Source organism: Esox lucius, chromosome 19 (genome assembly GCF_011004845.1).
Source record: "Esox lucius isolate fEsoLuc1 chromosome 19, fEsoLuc1.pri, whole genome shotgun sequence".
Classification (NCBI taxonomy): domain Eukaryota; kingdom Metazoa; phylum Chordata; class Actinopteri; order Esociformes; family Esocidae; genus Esox; species Esox lucius.
The window spans coordinates 39899024-39906223 of NC_047587.1; the positions used below are offsets into that span (position 1 = coordinate 39899024).

The window sequence follows — 7200 nt, forward strand, 5'->3', positions numbered from 1 at the left end:
TGATGCTACTTTGTATTTTACAAAGGCACACTGTTTGAATACTGAGGAAGACTCAGACTTGGAATATTTTTGTTGACCTTCCATTATAGAACAATTGATTCTTGTGAACTACTAATTAAGTAATTTAATAGTTGAGTAAGTTGTATTTCCTGGGCTACATGATTGATATGTATTGTATGTATGCTATACTGTAGATTAGGTACTGTGACAACTGCGCCCTTTGCTGCCTCACCTCCCCCTGCAGCAGACAGGCTCCAGCGTTCGACGTCACCGGCCTTCTGACACCACCGCCCATCTCATTATACATTTCACCTGTGTCTTGTTTAGCGCACCTGGTTCTCATCCTCATCATTCCCCCCAGTATATATGTTCCCTCTGCTTCCCCTGTCTTTGTGTGTTATTGTCGCACTTTATGCAAGAGTACTGTTAAGCTTCGCCGCTGTCTCTTTAATTAAACACTGCAAATATGCATTGCCTCGTTCTCCTGCTTCTCCTTCCCTCGAAGCCATTACAGGTACATTACGCACAGTAGATGTTTAACCAATGAGTAACGTGACCTCACACACATCTTCTCTTGTGTTGTAGTAAGAAATCCAGAGGATGTACTACAGAGTTACAGGAACTTCTGAACGACTTCAAGAAAACAAGGAGCATAGGTAAATGCTGCAGGAGGCAGAAGTTGGACAAAACCACCACTGCCCTTACTGCCATTAAAGCAGAGGTATGTACAGTTAAGTGGAAAACCATGCAAACAATTTAACTTGAATGATGTGTTTGTTTTTGTCTCCAAGTTTGCAATTATTATTCAATGTTTTATTCATTATTAATGTATGCTGCCTTCAGTCAGCTAATACTAATAATAAAACATGTTCTTACTGGGGATTTTTACACTACAAAAACATAAAACCTAACCTTTCTTCTGGGCTATAACCAATTTATCAGGACAAGGAAAGCACTAACCTTATCTGTAAGACCAGCACAACATGAGAAAGTTGCAGGTTTCTCTGTTATGTATTCAACAAGATGTAAAACATTTCCTTTGAAACATTATTTGTACACGTTGGGGACATCATAATGGGATGTAAAATATGATTTCAATCAAATTTGAGCAGACAAAAGTTAATTATAAAAAATGAAATGCTCACAGTTGTTTTTGTTACTGAACATGTTATTGTCAGTGACAAGTCCAGTAATTGTATACTGTACTAAGCAATGCTTTTTACTGAAATTCTCTATATACAGTATCTCACAAAAGTGAGTACACCCCTCACATTTTTGTAAATATTTGAGTATATCTTTTCATATGACAACAATGAAGAAATAACACTTTGCTACAATGTAAATTAGTGAGTGTACAGCTTGTAGTACAGTGTACATTTGGTGTCGACCATGGCAAGGCCTGTTCTGAGTGGAACCTGTCCCGTTAAACCGCTGTATGGTCTCGGCCACCGTGCTACAGGTAAGTTTCAGGCAATCTTCTCATACCCTAGAGCTAGGCCATCTTTATGTAGAGCAACAATTCTTTTTTTCAGATCCTCAGAGAGTTCTTTGCCATGATGTGCCATGTTGAACTTCCAGTGACCAGTATTTTAACACACCTGCTCCCAATTCACACCTGAGACCTTGTCAGATGATTGGCCCCAATTTGGGTGTACTCACTTTTGTTGCAAGTGGTTTAGACATTAATAGCTGTGTGTTGTGTTATTTTGAGGGGACAGCACATTTACACTGTTATACAAGCTGTACACTCACTACTTTACATTGTACACTCACTACTTTACATTGTAGCAAAGTGACATTTCTTCAGTGTTGTCACATGAACAGACATAATCAAATATTTACAAAAATGTGAGGGGTGTACTCACTTTTGTGAGATACTGTAGGTCAAGATCACTTCCGAGCGGAAGACTTTGTGACTCCTCTTCTATACCGAGTTGGATAGAGGCTGTGTGGTTACAGAGAATTTCAAATTGGCAGACATGGGCAACACACCAAACCTGCAAAACAACATTTGGGATATGAAGATGAACTTTTTAAAAAAGGATTCATTTTAAATTGTCATTAATTAATTAGTTTGATGTGTTAATGTTTTAACTACTGTGAATCAGACTCTGCTTCATTTGACTACACCAAACGTACTTGCTTTATAGGTGTAACTACTGTGTATCTATGTGGGAACAGATACCGCTTCAAATTTCAGCCCTCTTTCCTTTAACTACACTGTAATTACGTGTGAACCGACAACGCTTCAAATTACAGACCTCTTTCTTTGTAACTACAGTGTAACTACATGGGGACAGACATTGCTTCAAATTACAGCCCTCTTTTCTTGTAACTACAATGTAACTATGTGGGAACAGACACCATTTAAAATAACAGCCCTCTTTTCTTGTAACTACAATGTAAATTTGTGGGAACAGACTTTTTAAATTACAGGACCCTTTCCTAGTAACTACACTAAGTGTTGTGTTGGTACCATATAATAACTAGTTTAAGATGGACTTACTAGGAACTTACATGGGTAAGAAAGGATAGTACACAAGGAAGTACACAAGGTATGGGAAAGAATATGCTACGACACGAGGATGGCAAGAAGTTATGTGACAGAGTATTAACTATTAACAAATGATAATTGTCCACATTTTCTATTTATCAGGTATTATTACGAAATAGACTACTTTTAATGTGTATTTCCACCATATGTTAATGGACCTTATTTGTATCTACATTTGGAAACAACACAATATTTTGGGGGATTTGCATATTGGGCAACTAACGAAATGTGGGCAACTAACGAAATTAGAAGGCATTTAAAGAATGCCTTCTAATGTTAACATTTAATTGTCCTCATCAACAGTCAAATCTGACAAACTCATATTTGTTAAGCCTATCCATTTCGTTTGTCAGCTTCTCGCTTTCATTGCAATGAAATAATACTACTTTGGAGCGCTTTCGATCCTGGATATTGGAGAAAAAAGGTTCATGTGGGCGTCTGCTTTTGGGGAGAGGCAGAGGGGATCCAGCAAGCAACACGCCAGTGGCCCACCAGCAGCCCACTAGCTTTTTGGCACTGCGGCCGCCCAGCGTTTCTGCAAAGCGTTCGCTTTCATGACAATGCCTTCTAAAAATACCCTGATCAGCGGCTCACCAGCGGCCCGATGGTGGCTAGCCGCTTTTATGCAATAAACCCAGCGGGATACCTCACGCCCCAATATTAGGTTTTATTTATAATAATCCTTTATAATAATTTGTTCATATCACAAATGACAATGAACTGAATAAAATCTAATTTTTTAATTTCAAATAGTGCAAGATGCATACAAAAAAAACATGCATTATACAGCAAGCATTAAAAAATAAACATGGGCAAATGAATTGAAATAAAAATGTTACAAAATCAAATAGTGCAAGAAAACTTGTCCAGCAACAGATAAGTATTACAGGTAAAATTACAGGATTTAAATGTGAAAGTACAAAATAAACATAATACAATACAAAATAAACAAGGGCTAGAATGGCAGTAATATACATACAGTGGGGCAAAAAAGTATTTAGTCAGCCACCAATTGTGCAAGGTCTCCCACTTAAAAAGATGAGAGAGGCCTGTAATTTTCATCATTAGTAAACTTCAACTATGAGATACAAAATGAGAAAAAAATTCCAGAAAATCACATTGTACGATGTTTTATGAATTTATTGGTAAATTCCTCAGTAAAATAAGTATTTGGTCACCTACAAACAAGCAAGATTTCTGGCTCTCACAGACCTGTAACTTTTTTAAGAGGCTCCTCTGTCCTCCACTCATTACCTGTATTAATGGCACCTGTTTGAACTTGTTATCAGTATAAAAGACACCTGTCCACAACCTCAAACAGTCACACTCCAAACTCCACTATGGCCAAGACCAAAGAGCTGTCAAAGGAAACAAAATTGTAGACCTGCACCAGGCTGGGAAGACTGAATCTGCAATAGGTAAGCCGCTTGGTGTGAAGAAATCAACTGTGGGAGCAATTATAAGAAAATGGAAGACATACAAGACCATTGATAATCTCCCTCGATCCGGGTCTCCATGCAAGATCTCACCCTGTGGGGTCAAAATGATCACAAGAACGGTGAGCAAAAATCCCAGAACGGGGGGACCTAGTGAATGATCTGCAGAGAGCTGGGACCAAAGTAACAAAGGGTACCATCAGTAACACACTACACCGTCAGGGACTCAAATCCTGCAGTGCCAGACATGTCCCCCTGCTTAAGCCAGTACATGTCCAGGCCCATCTGAGGTTTGCTAGAGAGCATTTGGATGGTCCAGAAGAGGACTGGGAGAATGTCATATGGTCAGATGAAACCAAAATAGAACTTTTTGGTAAAAACTCAACTCGTCGTGTTTGGAGGAGAAAGAATGCTGAGTTGCATCCAAAGAACACCATAACTACTGTGAAGCATGGAGGTGGAAACATCATGCTTTGGGGCTGTTTTTCTGCAAAGGGACCAGGACGACTGATCCGTGTAAAGGAAATAATTAATAGGGCCATGTATCGTGAGATTTTGAGTGAAAAATGCTTCGTAAGAAGCATTTCAAGGTCCTGGAGTGGCCTAGGTAGTCACCAGATCTCAACCCCATAGAAAATCTTTGGAGGGAGTTGAAAGTCTGTGTTGCCCAGCAACAGCCCCAAAACATCACTGCTCTAGAGGAGATCTGCATAGAGGAATGGGCCAAAATACCAGCAACAGTGTGTGAAAACCTTGTGAAGACTTACAGAAAATGTTTGACCTCTGTCATTGCCAACAAAGGGTATATAACAAAGAATTGAGATGAACTTTTGTTATTGACCAAATACTTATTTTCCACCATAATTTACCAATAAATTCACTTGATAGAACGAGGAAAACCGAGTGAACAATCTGGTTAATTGGGTTTGCACAGTTGAAGTGTGTTCTAATGCATTAGCACTTTGAGTTTTGTCTGGTGACTCACACATTAAGAGTTGTGTTTTGCAACATGAGTGAACTGGACTTACAAAGATTGTGTCTAGATTGTGTGCTTGATTTCGCAGAAGTGGTCAATTGTTCTGGGATGCGATCTGATCACTCTGTTTATGCTTTCGGTCACAGTGGATAAATGACTGGGAAAAATTGTAACAGCAGATTGTCAAAAGCCATGGTATTGTTAGCATTGAGAAGGGAGAAGAAAAATAGAGGGGAGTTTCTTTTAATATCAATTGATAGGGAACGGGGATGAGACAAATGGATAATTATTCTTAATGTTTAAAATGAACGTAGAATCTGTTCAAATTTAATTGAATAAGAAAACTTTAAATTCCATGAGTTGGCATGTGTACGTTGTCTGAGGCTTGATTGCAGACATTTTATCTTCTTTGCAGGACCTTCTGGAGCAGTGTTGCTATTTCAGCCTGTCACATGGTAATCGATGGAGTAATGCCTGGTTTGTACCCTCGAGTGATGTTTATTTTTAATAAACAAAGAAAATGTAATGAAATGGTATGCACTTTTACTAAATGTAATCAACATAAATTAACTAAGGCAGGTGTAATTATTATTACCAAAGTATAAAAAAATCTATATCATTGCTATGTCCTTATGGGCTTATCAAAACATCTAACCACATCATTCACTCAGATTGAAATCTGAAGTCACATCGTTGTCTCGTATCATTATATCCAATGAATACCTTTTTATGTTCACTTCCTGCCCTGATATGAATGTGTACAGCCCTTTACATATCATTCCCTGATTCAGCAAGGAACTAATCATATAGTTAGCTTCAGTGGTACAGGATTCAGCAGATCTCGGATTTGGATCAATTTGTTCCGGTACCGGTCTCAGCCCCTAGTTTTAGGCCGCTATATCATTGTGCTGAGGGATAAGGGTCAGTTCCTCCTGTCTTGAACTTAGCTACTACATCCCCCAACCCATCAGATATGACAGAGAGTGTCCAATCCCATGTCTAAGTCACTAGAATTTACTGCAATATGCTATGATTAAGTCTAGCCTGGGGGTTACACATTCCACTGGGAAGACTGTCCTCTAGCGCTAACCTGGGGGAGGACCCCTAGTTACTACGCCACCCTCAGGACGGGGAAAACAGATCTGCCCACCCTCAATGTCTCAGTCCCCAGTTGGTATGCTGCAATAATTTATGTTTGGGGGAGTAGGGTGTTTTTAAACACTTTGTGTCAACTGCTGTCTGTATAAACATTCAATCAATTAAATGTATTTTAAGTCCCAAATTTCTGTTCATTCGTTTATGGGATGGGGACAACATGCTTAGGTATTTTTGTGAATCCTAGGAATGCTCTAACTTTCCTGGTGTCCTGTTTAACCTTAGGTGGACATGACACCACGCCTCAGGACTTCTTGGCCTAAATGACTCACAGCTGTCCCTGTCCAAATTCCTCCTGGTTGGGCTACAGATCAAGTTGCTGTCGGATTATTCCGGCTGCCACTGCCCAGACCCCACCTGATTGTCCCTTGTCCATCTGGTTATGCAGCTGACTTGGATTATTTGTAAGACTATTATTTAATATTTTTGGTCAAGCCAAATAAATCTGGTAGAATGACAGATTCTGCGGCCAGAACAGCAACTGGTAAACACTGAACCTAATGTTAATTCTCATTTCATTTGTTTGCTGGCACAAGTGAAACAAAATATCCCGGTGCCTGGGCATTCATTCCTTCCCTGTATTACTCCTTTGCTGTAGTGAGAAACAAAGCATGTTTCAGTGCTTCATACCCTTGATGACGTTGCAAAGATGTTTCAAGTGACAGCTTCAGTGTCATTCAAAAGTTTGTGAAAATTTCAGGCAGCTCCTACATTCTGTGTTGAAGCAAATAGCTAGATGACACATCATCTTAATGATGTTGACAAAACATTCAGGTACTTAATAAACAGTCTCTTTGTCATTTCATTTTCTAATCCTGAGGCACAGTTTCATACCAAAAGTGGATATAGAGCATTTCGTTGAAATAAATATTTATAATTGTACTGTAAATGTTATTTTTTGTGTCTGTTATCATTTCAGCTGAGGATCCTGGGAACATAACAGGCAGAGCAACAAACAATATGAGGGGTGGAAGGTGTGGTCTGTGTGAAGTAAGAAGTTAGATCTCAAGCTCCCTCATTCAGCACCGATTACCCCAGGGCAAAAAAAAGTATCCTCTTCCTCTTAAAGGAAAAATGCT

At 39.1% G+C, this 7200-nt stretch overlaps 1 long non-coding RNA gene across 1 annotated transcript; it reads left to right on the top strand.

The window, feature by feature from the left end:
* Window positions 1-599: 599 nt before the first annotated feature.
* LOC109615568 lies at window positions 600-6419 on the top strand. Its single transcript, XR_002196565.1, has 3 exons — window positions 600-721; window positions 5382-5443; window positions 6347-6419. It is a non-coding gene; the product is annotated as an uncharacterized LOC109615568 (long non-coding RNA).
* Window positions 6420-7200: the final 781 nt, after the last annotated feature.